Genomic DNA, 15,385 nt, shown 5'->3' with positions numbered 1-15,385 from the left:
CCCAAAGCAGTTACTCATTTAAAATACTTGTTTTCTGTAGGATCGAATGAGTGTGGAAGGAAGGATTTCTGTGTGCAGCTTCTGAAAATACTTTTTCCACCCTGTGCTTCTTTGATGTGGCTCTGCAGATTTCTCGGTATTCCTGGCAACAGGCTCCCTCTCTCGGGATGGAGCTCAGAAAACTTGATGCTGCTATTTGTTACTGCTGGTGCCTGTTTTTCAATTTCCATATTATTTCATTTGCGGAGTGGAAGCAGGCTGCTTCCTACGCCTCTGACTTCACTCCTGGACAGTGTCTCTGTTGGATCCAGCAGAGTCGGGAGAGTCCGTGCTCTGCTGGAAGACATTGCCAGCGCTGCTCATCCCATCAGTCTTCCCAACATGTGACTCAGCCTGCTTTGTGTTGTGGTTTTGTACTGAATTACAGCAATTCCCCGCCGTCCCAAGGCAGTGGCCAGCTGACACCCTCTGTTCCCTCTCACCTGGGATGCTTTCACCCGCCTTTCCTCCCGAATCCATGGGCAGGAGGTCCTGTGTGCTTCCAGTCCTTGCTGTGCGCTTCGGGATGGAGGCTGGATGCCAGCCCTCGGAGGCCGCTTATGCTGCCTGGCCATGGACTCTGCTGCTGGTGGCAGCGGTGGGATGGAGCCAAAAAATTCATGGAAAGCTCGGGGAATTGGTTGTTTTGTTTCGTGTTAGTGTGGTGGAACACGACTTTCCTTTACGGTGGAGGGGGTTTTGTTTGTTTGTTTGTTTGTTTGTTTGTTTTTGTCTTTATAGGGTAGGACTTAACATCTGGTACTCATACATATTGGGAAAAAGGAATCCTTCCTCCCTGCAGTGACTTTCTCAGCTTTCAAAAGTGACACTTTAAATGAAAGCGTTCCATGCGTACAGTAGGAACCACCAGACTGAACCTATGTGATAAACCCATTTCCCCGTCTTTTAGGTGCGTTTTGCCGGTGGAGCAGCACTGCCGGGAGCTGTTGCACCACCCGCGGTCGGGCTGGCACTCCCGGCCTCCTCCTCCTCCTCCTCCTCCTGCTGTTCCTCCTGTCGCGGGCGCTCCGTCCCCTCCTCTCCTGGTGCTGACGCACTGGCGCGCCCGGGAAAAGGAGCGGCGGGAGCGCTGTCGCTTCATCCCCTCTGGATCTCCGCTCACCTCTCGGCATTTCCCTCCGCAGGCGCTTCCCGCGGGGCCGGCGAGCAGCGGGGAGAGGAGCGCTGAGGAAGCCCAGCCCGGGGGAAGTTGAGAGGCAACTTTGAGCGCGAAGGAAGTCGGCGCTGGCGGAGGAGGCGCGGGCGCGCTGCTCGGTGCGGGAGTGGCCGCGCCGCCGCCGAGTCCCCGTCCTGCTGCCGGGAGCGGCGCGCCTGCCTGCAGCTGGCAGAGGAAAAGCCGCCTTATCTGCTGCTATCTACCGCCTGATTTCCAGCGGTGAGTAGCTCTCCTCTCCGGATGGTCCCGGTTAAGTGTAAAGGAGTGTTTGGCTGCTGCTGGAGGGCCGGGGGCTGCGTTTGGGAAGCGACGGAGGGACTCGGATTCGGTCAGACCTACAGCACAGCTCCGGGGAGTTGGTTGTCTTTTTGCTTGGGTAACTTTTTTTTGAAAGTGGCACTTAAGCTTGGGGTTACTTTGTTGTTGCTGCTTGGTTTTAATCTTAGTTTTTAGTTTGCCTTCGGGTCTTTTTTACTAGAAACCAGCCAGGCTGCCAGCAGGTGGGACAGCAGTGACCTGCCCGTGTGTCCCCCCTGGCTTGTCCCCCAAATTGTGTCAGGGGCGTGTTTCCATACGGCAAGCTTCATCTCCTGCTGGGGCATGGAATCTCCCTGTGGTTTCTGCGTTTGGAGATTTGTTTGCAGCACACCTGTGGGAGATAACCAGAACTACACAGTGTGGCAGCAGCGGTTCCTTGCACAAACTAAAAGCCGGGGACAATCTACTGTCCCCTTTGCCACACTGGGCAGCTCTCCCCACGCGTGACCTCCGCCTTGACTGCTGCCAGATATCCCCAGGGCAGTTGTTTGCAGTGTTTGTATGAAAGAGCAGGAGCAAGACGGTGTTTTGGACTTTGCGTGAGGTCGCAGAGTGGCTGTGCCTGGGCAGTGCCGTGTGCCTGTGCCTGCTCCGTGTGTGTCGCCGTGTCACCGCTGCCCCACAGCAGGGTGGCCCTGGGTGTGGAGAGCAGCCCGTGAGTCACAGGGAGGGCACAGAAATCCTCTCGGAGGGCTGTGGGTGCTGCGCAGGGGAACAGGACTTCATCCACGAGCTGCTCCCTGGATCCGCTGCGGAGTCTTCCCAGGGGCTGTGATCCTATTTGTGCGTTTTGGGCACAGCCGCCTTTTCTTCTCATCCTAAACCTCTTTGGAACTCAATGCTTTAATCTGGAAGCTTTCTAATAGATTTAGAGCGATGAGTCAAGGGTTTTTTTGGTTTTTTTTTACTTCACTTCTGAGGAAGAAACTAAACCAAACTGCCTGCAGCAGCTCATCTGTGTGTGTTTTTTACACATGTATTTGTGTATATGCACACATAAGTGTACACACAGAGAAGAGCTACTCCAGGCGTTGTTTTTTAGGCTCTGTGTGTGTTTAGATGGGCATGTGTGTCGGTATAAAAAATATGTTTTTATAGCAGGCTGGTGTGAGCAGGCTGAGAGGAGCATGAATTTCTTCCTGCTCTGTCAAGTAATACCCTGCCTACTTCATTTGCCAGTTGATTTGGTTATGCAGACAAAGGCAGGAAAACAGACCGTAACAAAACCACTCTTATCTAATCTGCTTAAAAGCACTGTCAGGTAAATCATTAACCCATGGGCCCTGTGCCTGTAAAAGCTGCTAAAAAGGTTTCCTGTCACTGAAACTCCCATTTTCCAGAAGGTAAGAAGTGAAATTACTCGCAGATCTTGGTTTCACACGTGGGTGTTTGCTGCTGCCGTGGTTTCTGTGCCTGTTAACAAAGTGCTGTAGTCCTGTTAATGATGGGAGAGGACCTGCTCTCCCTGCGGTCTTTTTCCCAAGAAAGCAGCTCCAGCTAGGGCAGAGGGGAAGCACAGCATTTACTTACTTGAAAACACTGTCATTCATTAATGAAATGTAATTTCACGTGGGTTTATGGCTGACGGAGTGTTTTGCTCAGCAGCTTCGTTTCCTGGGATCCTGTGATTCAAATCCGTTTGAGCTGAGAAGATTTGCTGTGGGTCTCGCTGGGCTTAATTCCACACCAGACTGCTGTTTTGGTTGACTTTTGTTTCTGTAGGCATGTAAGAGATGGGTTTCTCTGAAGCATTTAATACTTAGAGTCTGTACAGTCCTGTCTGCATTTGCTTTACGTTTTGGTCGATCGTGTTGGCAGTGAGTCTGTTTTGTGGGAGTAACTTAAGGCACAGAAAATCTGCAGCACATGGACAACAGCAGAAGTAGCTTCGTTTGTGATGTTTGCAACCGTTGCCTGAACAAAAGAAAAAGGGTTCAAGAAGGGCTTAAGCTGTTCTAGTTGCCCGTGTCCAAGAGCATGACTCAAAACTTCCAGCTAAACTCCTCTAAGCTCCCTGAGTCGGTGTTGGAGTTGTGCCTCTCCCCCCTAAGCCGGGTCTGTTTCAAGTGCCAAACTCTCAGCCTGGCTGTCTTCTGCCAAACGTCTGCCTGGTCCTACCAGAGGATTTTCAGTCATCTCCAGGGGGAAAATGGGTCCAAGCAAGGCCTTGGAGGGCACAGCTCAGAAACCTGGACCTCGCTTTCAGCGGTATCCCATGCCCCAAGTGCTGTGTGCTGTTTGGCACGGCTCAGCGCCCCGCACAGCCTGTGCTCCGCGTGCCCGGCTTTCCAGCTGCCTGGGAAAGCTCCAAACTGCTCCTGCTGCTCTGGAAAGTGTCCTTTTTGCTTGGTTAACTTTATAGCCTGGCTGCACTTTAACTTTTTAAAGCTGAGCTTTTTAAAGCTGCTCTCTCATGTGAGGAGAGAATTCGGGGGTTGCTGTGTGTCTCAGTTACACCTGACACCAAGTGCCTGAGGGAGGAGGTATCCAAACCTGGAGGAGAAGGTGACTCCAGACCTTTCCGCAGGAAGTGTGACCTTGTGGAAGGAGGTCTCTGGCCTGGGGACACCTCAGTAAGTGCTCCCAAGTGCTGTGTCAGGTGGGGATCTGCCTTGGAGAGGGCAGGGCGCTCCCTCCTCCCTGACTTGGGAGAGCCTGCTCCAGGAGCAGATCCACGCTCTGGATCCTTGCTCGAGCCTCTCTCCTTTGAGTTTTTAGGGACGAGAGGTGCTGATCGGGATCTCAGCCAGTTCAGGTGAGCCACGGTCCTTTGGGTAACCAGGTTGCCACGCCGTGCAGTCAGAGCTGTTGTGGCCGCAAGGGACAAGGAGAAGGACACGCACCTTGGGAGTGTCTCTGCTGCCCCACGTGCGCTCGCCTCTGGCCTGAGGATGTTTTTTTGCGGGGAAAATTGCCCTGATGGAGCACTCTGTTGTCTCCAGCTGCTTTCTGCAGCTGTCTGCATGGCAAAGGAGGTGGGGGAAATGACTCCGGTTAAAAATAGAAAGGCGGATTAGGGGATGTGAGGTATGGTTTCAACATCCAGCCGGGTTGCTCTCGCAACTCGCTGCTGCCACCGAAAGGGGAAGGAGTTGCTCGTGCTCCACGCCTGCAGAAAACCAGGAAAAGAGCGGGTTTTCTGCCGTGGAATCACCCAGGCACAGGAGGGGAGGGAGGGGATGCCTCTGAGGAAAGCGTGTTGAGTTCCGCTGGCACAGGTGACACGAGTCCTGGTGTGCAGAGACAGGAATTCAGGTGAAGGCTCCCATTGGAAAGGTTGAGTTTAAGCCTCCCACTGCAGCCCAGCTCGTCTGCCGTAGTCCGGCCAGGTTAAGGACAGAGATTGAAGGAGATTTACTCTGCTCTTTGAATTGTTCTTATTCTGATGTTTTATGAGGAGAGTTCTGCTTGGGGAAAAGAAGAAAAGCAAACCCAAGAAGTACTGGGGGTGTGATTTCACTGAATGTGAATGTGGAATATGACACTCTCAGAAGAGACTTTATTTTGCAATGAGTGTGTGAAGTGTCAGGAGAAAGAGTCAACAGACAAACCAAGGATAAATAACTTGTGCTTTGGAAGCCACGGACTTTTTAAGTGTTGCTTTTAGGAAGTGGTCACTGTACAGTGTTTTGTCACCAACCTCCAGTGTTTATCACTGTTCCTTGCGGTTATCACTGGTCCTTTAGATATATTTTCTGTTGCCTTTCCTAAAACAACTGAATTCCTAAAATCCAGTTATGAAAACCATTGTTTTCTTTGCTGAAAAGTTTTATTCTTGCTTTTTTTTTTTTTTAACTTCGCTTTTGGGGGTTTGAGCTTATTTTTATTTGCTTTCTTTCATTTTTAAATCTTTCTTTATCAACCTTTAGAACAGCTTGAGTTCTCCTGCTGCTCCTTGGTTCAGCTTCTGTTGTTGTAGCACTCCGAGCCACACACTGATAAACAGTGACCCATCCCATACAATGTTGAGAAAGAAATATCCAGGGGCATTTCAGATATCCTGGATATCCATCTTAGATAGATCCTAAAACCCGGGATGCATCCTGTACCAAGCCTTTCCTGCAAAGGATGCGGTGAAGGGACTACAGCAGTTATTCATCGTAGCTAAAGAATGTTTATCTAACACTTAGTTCAGAAAACCTGTCCCATTTCCTGGGCAGATACTTCGAAGACAAACAGCATTTATTCTTTTTGAGAAGCTGTGAATACAAGGTGGAATTCAGTAGCAAGTCAGAGTTTACCTTTGCCTGGAATTGTTCTACCTTTTAAAAGGGAATTTAAAAATTGAAGTTACACTTCAAACTCTGAAAAAGAATCCTGGAGACAAGCAGGTATTTTTACTCAGTTAAGTTTCATAACACTTCATCGTGATTTCTCACAAATTCCTGGGCTGCTTTTCATAAGCAGGAGTAAAAATTCATTGGTCTCAGTGACAGATATAACGCTGTTTTCTTGTAAATTTAAAAGATCACTTCAGCAGTCAAGCAGGTTTTTCACCACCAAGAACATGGATGCTGTCATACTTGATTTATTTTTTAAAACAATGGAGCCGAACACATTTGACTCCTGTTTATTTGTATTGGAGAAGCTGCTGCTTTGGGATTGTCGGGTATTAAGCATCAAGGATGAGAAGGATTTAGTTGGAAGACCACCAGCAAGTGAGTTTTAGTATAACTTTGATTTCAGTTTCTTCATCTTCCCAGATTTCTGGGGTTTTTTTCCATGTTATTTCTAATTCCTTTGGTGTTTTGAAATTTTCTCTTTTAACCTCAGCCACCTGCTTTGCTCTGGGGCCGTTGGTTTGTCTGTTCTAAACCGGTCGCACCCCACCTAAATCCTGGCATTGTTCAGCTCTCTCAGTGTGTTTGGATGTTGGACTGGGGTTAAAGCAACCAAGAACAACCCCAGGAACCAGCGCAGGCTGGGGGGGACCGGAGGGAAGGACCCGGGGGACACGGAGCTGTCCCTGAGGCAGCAGAGTGTCCTGGGGCCAAGGAGGCCAAAGGTATTTCCGGTGGTGAGGGGATCTCTAGTTCTGGAGAAGTTATGAAAAATGATATTGCAAAAGCCAAATGAGAAACGAAAGCATCTTCCTGTTGTGTTTGGCTTCACAGATCTCCTTGCAGCTTCTGGAAACAGAAGTGGTGCAACTGTTTGCTGGGAACAGGATTTTAGAGGAGGGAAGAAATCCTTCTGGGGAGCTGAGAGTGAACCTCCATAGCCCAGAACAGTTTGCCTCTGGTTTAATTTCTGAGTTGCTAAATTTACATCAGCAGCTCTCTCCCAAACGATGTGTATTTTAAATGATAACGGTATAACTGTTCAGCAGAGGGACTATTTGCAAACCTTTTTTCCCCTCTGTGTGGTGGCCTGGCTTTTATCAGATGTGAAGGGAAAGGTGGGAAAATAATGGACCTGTTAATTCTGGGTTACTTCAGCTAAGAGCACTGGGTTACTGTTTTGGATTTATCTGGGAGAAAAGTAACCCAGGCTCAGACTTTTGTTAATGTTTAATGTTGTGTAACATTCTGCCCGGGCATAATTGAGCCATCAGTGCAGGAGTGATCCTGTTGGAGGGGCTTATTTGTCAGTGATTACAGATCCTTCTGTGGCTTTCATTTCATTGCAGCCCGAGCTCATTGATGAACAGGATTATCATTTATTTACAGTTCTTGGGATCCTTTCACACTGATTCTCCTTCTCCTGAGCAGGGAGGAGGAGGAGGAGGAGTTATCATCCTCCACAAAGTTATCTAAAATACTCTGACCTCTCTTTCTGATGCTGGTTTGGCATTTCTGTTTTTGGTGCTGGTTGGGCATTTCCTTGGTTTTAGCAGCCTCTTCACTTTCTCGTAATCCTGGTGATTTGTCATCTGGATTGGACTGGAAAGGGTCTGACACGTGGGGCTGGGAGGAGCTCCAAAGGATGGAAGAAAGGGGAGAAGGAAGTACAGGCTCTACTGAGATGGGAAGGAAAATAAGGAAGAAAAAAGCCAAGGAGCACAAGCACTTCAGCTGGTTCTTGTCTAGGTCTCAGTTTGAGATAAATGTTCCTGATTTTTTGTGAGATTCCTGCATCATACAGTTTGCCTCCATGCTCTGCCATGCAGACCTTTGACGCAGGGAGGGAGTCCTGTCTAAAAAGTACCTTTGAAAACAGGTGAGCAGAAGCTGCAAACAGGAGCTGTGGCTGCCCCTGGATCCCTGGAAGTGTCCCAGGCCAGGTTGGAGCGGCCTGGGATAGTGGGAGGTGTTTCTGCCCGTGGCAGGGGTGGAACTGCATGGGCTTTAAGGTCCCTCCCAACCCAGACTGTTCTGGGATCCTGTGAAGTGATTTTATACTCAGAAATAACTTCGGGCATGAAGATGACTTTCAGTTCTGTTGAACCTCAGAATAATCAGAGGAGGAGGCATCCACAGGCTGAGTGCTAGGGCAGATTTGGCAATTTCTGGAGCTTCAGTGGGGACCTGTTGAGCTTTGTAGTCCTGTAAGGTGGGAAAGAGTGGTGTGAAGTCCCTCAAAGACCTCCCACCGCTGGCTTGGAGCTTTGCATGTCCTGTCCTAGAGAATTCACATATACAGCTGGGCACAGCCTTCATCCTGAGCTCCTTCATCTGGCTGCGGAGTCACCTCATGTCCACTTTGTAAATACAGAGTAGTAAAAAGGTAGTCCAGAAATACTTTGGGCCACATTTTCACAGTGGAAGGTGGTTTTCGGCTACCTACAGAATTGTCATGGCTGAACTTGGAGGTTGTTGTCTGCCACCAGCTGTCTGAAAGCTGCTGTGCCTTTTAAATCTAACTTTTTGTGCAAACACAAAAAAGGCTAGGTGTTGTGCATTGTAAACAGCAGTGTTATTTGTCAGTCAACTGCCTGAAATAAAAAATCTCAAGAAAAAGGAGGTGGCAGTGATTTGGGACAAGTTTTCCATAAGTAGCCATTAATTTCTCTCTTCTCTAGAGAAATTTGCCAAAGCAGCACCTCTTAACTGGTAACACTTGAAATTGTAAAGACATTGTGTTTGTGTGGCAAAGCTCTGGAAAACGGATACAACAGTAAATTTCAAAGGTGCAGCTCATAACTGCTGTTGTGGCCCCAGGCAGGGAAATGAGACAGAAAAGGATAATTTTGGTCATTCTGGCTGAATTCCCAGTGACAGTCCCTATGGGTGGTGAGGCCCTGGCACAGGGTGCCCAGAGCAGCTGTGGCTGTCCCTGGATCCCTGGAAGTGCTCAAGGCCAGGCTGGACTTTAGGACTTGAAACATCCTGAGCTAGTGGAAGGTGTCCCTGCCCGTGACAGGACAGGTTTTATCAATTCCAGACCATTCTGGGTTTCTGTGCTGTGTGATCCCATTCCAGGTGCTGTGTTCGGTGGAGGCCCACACCAAAATCATCTGATGTTTGTCTTGAGGTTTGATTCTGCCTTTCACCCATCTGGCCTGACTAAATAATACATGCACTAAAGTGGTTTCTGCTATTTTTAGGCAGTGCAGATCACAAAGGCGAATATAGATGCAACGTTTCTTAATATCAAACTCCCTTGCCTGCTGACTGACCCCAAATTCTGTGCCCTCTGTTAGGGGACACAAGTCCCTGTGTCCTCAATGATTTATGCAGCATCTACAATAACAGGGCCTGTTGCTTTCGGACGTGTGTGCATTCATATTTTATGTCTCTGCCTGCCCTTCATGTTTTATTTAATGGAGAGTGTAAGGAAATTGGTTACTTGGCAAAAAGTGGCTTTTAGTGGGCTAAGGAGCTCCAGGTTTCCTAAATTTTGGGCTGGTGCTGTGTCTGCTCGGCTCCCCAGGGGCTGTTCCACTGCTTTTCAAGAGCTTTCAGAATATTGATCCTTCCTCCTTGCTCCTCCAGAGAGGAAGGAGAGCCTGCAGCCTTGCTGCTGGCAATCTGTCTCCTGCAGATCGTGTTTGGTGAGGGCAAGAAATCCCAAAACCAGATAGGAACGTGGTCTCCTTGTGCTGTCCGGGAGCTGCTGGCTTGTCTAGGCTGAGCTCAACTGTGTCCCCATTAAATCTGAATTTACATGGTGCCATGTGTGGCATGTTTTACGTTTCAGACTGATCCAGACCAGCACAAGTTTGTCTCAGGATCAGATAAATTCCAGTCCCCGCCTCGTTTCACTGCTGATGTGAAATCAAACCTAGAATCAGACCCTCGTTGTCGGTGCTGTTGTGGTGCCACACAGGGTGAGCTGCATATTTCATCAGGATATCTGCCACTGTACTTCTATCCCCTCACCCACATGAAATATTTGTGAATTTTCTTTATTTTTCAGACCCAGTGAAAAGCTTGTGCAATGCCTGAGGACAGATAATACACTTTTAAAAGAGAATCTCGTGTATTTATATCCTGTGCTACATCTAGTAGCCCCACCCTTACCTCTAGAAACCACACAAACGAAACAAAAAGACTTGAACAACCTCCAGACTCCAACTTCTGTGACTCTTTAATATCTTTTGCTGTGAACACTCGAGGTAGTTAATCTTGTTTCCAGAAGACCATTTGTATTTTTCCCACCAGTAGTCATTTCAGCTGCTCTTGTGTTGCTTGGAGGAGGAGCTCTGGCATTCCTGGAGGACTCACAATGAATTTTCATGATCTTCTGCGTGGAAGTTTTGGGGGTTTTTTGTAATAACCTCTTATCAAAATGCCGTATTTTATCAGGTTTAGAAGATCTTGAAGATTTGTCTAAAAGTTGCATGTCAGAGCGCAGCAAGTCTGATTGTGGGCTGGGTGGGTAAAGCAGCAGCTGTGGCGAGGTGGCCCTTGTTTGTTTTGTACTCCTAAAATATTCTGGTTGCTGATGTGTTCAGGAGGCCCAAATGCATTTCCCAGGCCTGGAGGGAGCGCTGGAGAGTCACAGAGCCTGTCACGGGGTGCCTGCATGGACTTTTCCCAGTGTCCTGCTCCCAAGGGCTCCTTGTCAGATCACACAATCCCAGCGTGGTTCCAGTTGGAAGGGACCTTAAAGATCCTCTCATCCCAAGCCCTGCCACGGGCAGGGACACCTTTCACTGTCCCAGCTTGCTGCACCCAGTGCCAGGGCCTCCCCACCCTCACAGGGAAAAATCCCTTCCCACTATCCAGTCTAAACCCGCAGAATTTCTGCAGTACCAGAACATCTCACCTCACTCCTCCTGCTCGGAGGAGCCCTTGCACATCAGAAGCAGCAGCAGAATTGTCATTCCCCTTTTTTGTTTGCTTACATGCAGCAGGGATATTGGATCCTGCTGGACATCTCATGGGAATGTGTCTCCTGAGTATTTACCTCTGGGAAGGGCTTGTTCCCAGCAAGCTCTTGCATGGCTGTGCTGCAGGGAGAAGGAAAGGAGCATCACGCTCTCCTGCATAGCTGCTGCTTCATGTTCTACTTGGCCATTCCCCTTTTATCTTCAGCCTCAACAGCTTTTTCCAATACTCTTGCAATCTCCCATCCTTCCCCAGCAGTCACAGAGCCATGGCTCTGTGGCCACGGATCTCCTGATCCATCTGGGAGATGAGATAGGTCAGTGAGGCTATTATCAGGCAGCACCTCATTGGCATCCCTGCCTTGCTCTCCTTAATACCTTGCTAATCTGAGCTTCACCCACCTGCTCGCAGAGAGCTACGGCGTGCACATGACTGCAGCTTGAAATCTTTCCTCCTCTCCCTCCCTCTCATCTGTTCACACTTAGCAACAACAAATAATTAAAGATCCTTAAGCCAGATTCCTCTGGAGCTGGTCGATCATGTGATACTTTGCCACGGAAGGGACAGAGGTTGATTTGTTTGGGTTCCTCTTTGTGGAAGAAGAACAGAGCCACTGGGTTCCTGCAGTTCTGGCTGTTGCAGGATGCAGTGCTGGTCCCTGTTGCATGTTAACTGTTTGTGTAACAGCAGCTGTTGAAGCCAGGCTTGTTTTTGCAGTGATCCTTCTGAAGCAGCGGGTGTCCCTTCATTGATGAAATGGTTAATTCCCGTGTCCGCTTCCCAGGACGTAATGCTGACTTTTATTAATTGTTTTTCCAAGAGCGGACGTGGTTTTTGAGTTACCTAAACCAGCTGAGATTATCTCAGCAGTGGGCTGTGTTCGCTGGGAGCAGCGTGTGGCGGGGTGCCCCGCAGGGAGCTGCACTTGTGCCATGCTCCATCACTGGGGTGGATCGAGGGAATGGCACGAGCTGTTCACCCCTCCTGCCCAATGCTCAGCAGGAGGGCATCTTTCCAGTCTGTAGTGTGAGTTGGACGCCCCTCCATGCCTTCTGTGGTAGGAGGAGAGGGATCATATGCCCACCCATTCAGAAGGCATCTGATTGGAGTGTTTTTAGTTTAGTTTTCAGTTGTTTCTGGCTGTGGAGGGTAGACAAAGCACTGGCTGAACTTTGCACTCCGTTTTGGGTTGCTTTGTAATGGTTTTATGGGCTGTGGGTGAGTGGTGGATGACAGCGTTCCCCAGGTGGGGGGGTTTGGAAGGTGAAATATTGTTCTAATTTCAAAGTGACAGAGAGTAGGGTTAGATTGGAAATCAGGAAAAGGTTCTTCCCTGGGAGGGTGGGGAGGTCCTGGCACAGGCTTCCCAGAGAAGCTGTGGCTGCTCCATCACTGGAAGTGTCCAAGGCCAGGTTGGATGGGCTTGGAGCCACCTGGGGATAGGGAAAGGTGTCCCTGCCCATGGCAGGGGTGACACTGGATGGGCTTTAAAGTCCTTTCCAACCCAAACCATTCTGGGATTCTATTTTTAAATGCAACCTAATTTCCATAGCAGCAACACAAGCTGGTCGCACTTACCCAGTACCTCCAGCTGAGATTCCCTTGTTTGACTGGAATTACGGGTTACTTTTGGAACTGATTTAATTGATGTATTCAAATCCTACCAGTTCAGCCTGTGGATCTGTTACCCAGCCATCCAGTCTTTCCTGTTCAGTGTTCCAGGTACGTGAGTGACTGCCTGCAGAAGAAAGGATGACTGAGAGCCACTGTTCCAGAGATATTCCCTGGGATCATCCATAGCCAGGTGGCTGATGGACAGTTCATAAAGGTGTTAGGACAACATGACACAGGCACATCCCTGTGCCTCAAGTGTGCCAGAAGAAAAGGAATTTAGAAGCATTTGGATGTGTCTGCAGGAGGAACGTTCTTCTGAAGCTTTCAGGTGGTTATTGAAGTACTCATAATTTCCAGAGCAGTTAGATGGCGAGATCTAAGTTTTTCATCTCCTCTTATTTCTCCTTCTTTGTGAACCTAATTTATCAAAACCTTTGAGCTGAGAGGAATATGTAAAACGTATTTTGCACCCTTTGAACACACTGTAATGACTCCAAGTGACTCTGCTCGTGGTCTGGGCAGTTGTTTGACGTGTGCCTGGTGGTACACACTGTCACCATTGCTGTCATTGTAGAAGGAAGCGTGTTTTCAGTGTTGTTTTGTCATCTTCCATTAACTGTCAGTTAAAATTGTAAGGAATGCTTCATGTTTCAGGGAGGATGTTTGTGTATTCCTGTTCTTCGGGATTGGTGCCCACTTGTCAGCAGCAAGATTTGAGCAGGATTTGCTGGTCTGATGGGAGCAGTGTCACATCTGACATGGACTGGGAGCAGCTGAGTAGGACCAGTCAATGGAATGAGTAGGAATAGTCTTGACACACAGATAACGCTACTTTGCAGCACTGGGTTTCTGGAGACCAGATTCTGAAATTTGGAGCCTGTTGAATCATCAAAGTGTCGCATTCAGTGCCCAAAACACTGAACAACAATGATGAAATTGCCTTTTAAAAGGCAAAAAGCCAGGAACCTTTGGAGCAGGGACCAGAGCTGCTCCGAATTGTTTGGCACCCTCCTTGTGGCTCTTGAAGAAGGAGGTGCTGGATGGCTGGACTGGGAAGGGGAGGATTTCTGTCCCCAGCCACACTGGATTTGCTGGAGTGTGTTTTTGCCATCCAGGCCAAGGCCAGCAGTGGCAGATCTCCACTGCAAACACAGGAATTTGGCTTCCTGTGATGGAGGGTAAAGAAAGGTTCTGGGATTTGGCAAATAAACTGAGAGGGTTTTTCCTGCTGTAGCATAACCACAAAAAGGAAGATGCCAGGACAGTTGATCTGCAGTGTCAGGAGATCTGGCTCTAGTCAGACACATCCCCACCATGCAGGCAGTACACCCATAACCTGTTGGCAGCCAAGATGGTTTGGGATTTTTTCCTTTTTTTTCCCTTCCCTTTCCTGTGTTTCTGATTTTTCCTGACCAACTATGCAGTAAGAGCCGCCTTCTCCTTCCTGCAGATACATGTCTTGAAGAAACTTATTTGATTTTTGGTACAACTCTGAGCAGGTATTGCTGGAAAGAGCAGGACTCTGTGTTCAAAAATTCAGACTGTTTATACCAGAAGTAATCTTGAATATGTGTGGTGTTTTGTCTTTCAGACCAAGGAACACTCAGTGTTACATGAAACTAAATTAATAAAGGCAAACCCAGGGATTGTTCTGTTTTCCAAGAGGAATGGCACTGAAAATGAATAATGGTGATGGTGTGTCTTTTGGGTGGGTTTATGAAGAGTAACAGCCGAAGTGCAGAGAACGCACTGTGCATGAAGATCTCCAGATATTCACATTTCAGCTCTGGAGGCTTGGAGTCTTTTTGATGTGGGTCTCATGTGTTGGGACTTCAAAAGTAGGATGTTTGAAATAAAATATTTATCTTGCTAATGAAATATGGAAATATTATTCTAGGCTGGGAATCCTAGCATGTAAACTTAGTTTTCTTTTGCTTTAGTTACAACCCTGGCAAAGGAATTTGGGAGGGAGCGACTATTGTGGTCTGGCTACTGTCTCATACGTGGCCAGTAACAAACCCTTATATTAAAAAAATATGTAAAGTAGCTGATTTAAGTCTTCAGTGAGGATCTGTTTTCTCTGTGATTTGTGCCAGGTTTCCTTTTCCTAATCTGCATGGCTGGTTTGGCAAACTATGCCGGAGTCTACATTTCAGAGCCACATTACTATCAGTCACAAGACTGCTCTCAGTTTCCTTGGGCACAGCTTCCCTTTCTGTTCCCATGATTTTTTAAGTTTTAAATTCATGCTGCCACTTAGATTCCCAGAGGTTTCCAACAAATCTGACTTTCTAATAACAAATGACTTTTAGGTAGTCACTGGAGGTAAAAAAAACCTCATAAAAACCCCCAAACACCTGCACTAACTGAGTTAAAATATGGAGCACGTCACAAACGTTTAGTCTCTCCTTATTTTCCTGCTTCCATCCCTCTGCCCTGCCTTGTAGGGAAAAAAAACCTCACACTTTTTCTGCCTTTTCAGTGCTTCATCTGTTTTTCCTTTGAAGGTGTTTTGTTGCTGCTGTATCAGTCTGGGGATTTTTGGGTGGTCTCAGAAGGACGGCGAGCATCGCTCCGCGCTCTTCAGTGCCGGATTGTCTGCGGGGTTACACCAGGACACGGGGCTCTATTTCCAGCCCTGCCCTATCTCTGGCTGACCCAGATCCTGAGGCATCAAAGGGATGTGTGTTCAGCTGTGCTGGGGACAGCAGCCACAGCCTGCTGCTGCCTGAGCACAGAGCCCACAGACACTCAGGGCTGCTCCTGTGCAAATCCCACAGGGGGCAAGGTTTGAGCACAGCGTGGTGCCCGAGGGGCGTGGGTGGGTTTGAGGGGTGCTGGCTGGGTTGGTTCTGCTGTAGGAAGCTGCTGAAGCATTAAAGATCCTGGTGTCTAAGCAGATTATTCATAGAATCACAGAATGGTTTGGATTGGAAGGATTTTAAAGCTCATCTTGTCCCACCTCCTGCCGTGGGCAGGGACCTTCTACAGGTGCTCCCAGTCCAGCCTGGCTTTGGACTTCCAG

General features: G+C 48.4%; 1 protein-coding gene across 4 annotated transcripts in view; it reads left to right on the top strand.

The window, feature by feature from the left end:
* The window catches only part of SGMS1 (sphingomyelin synthase 1), an 87,005-nt gene that overhangs the window by 53,447 nt on the left and 18,173 nt on the right, over positions 1-15,385 (top strand). For 3 of the 4 annotated variants that reach the window (XM_066191721.1, XM_066191723.1, XM_066191722.1), the window contains one exon: positions 1,185-1,435. The gene's annotated coding sequence lies outside the window, so the exon portion shown is untranslated. Of the gene's footprint in view, positions 1-1,184; positions 1,436-4,035; positions 4,108-15,385 lie in introns of those variants that run through there. The other variant, XM_066191724.1, reaches the window with a different exon arrangement.

This window comes from Chamaea fasciata, unplaced genomic scaffold (assembly GCF_029207755.1).
Source record: "Chamaea fasciata isolate MVZ Bird 193981 ecotype frontalis unplaced genomic scaffold, bChaFas1.0.hap1 SCAF_9, whole genome shotgun sequence".
NCBI lineage: Eukaryota > Metazoa > Chordata > Aves > Passeriformes > Sylviidae > Chamaea > Chamaea fasciata.
The sequence above is the reverse complement of the archived record's forward strand: the minus strand, read 5'-3'. Positions and strand labels throughout refer to the sequence as shown.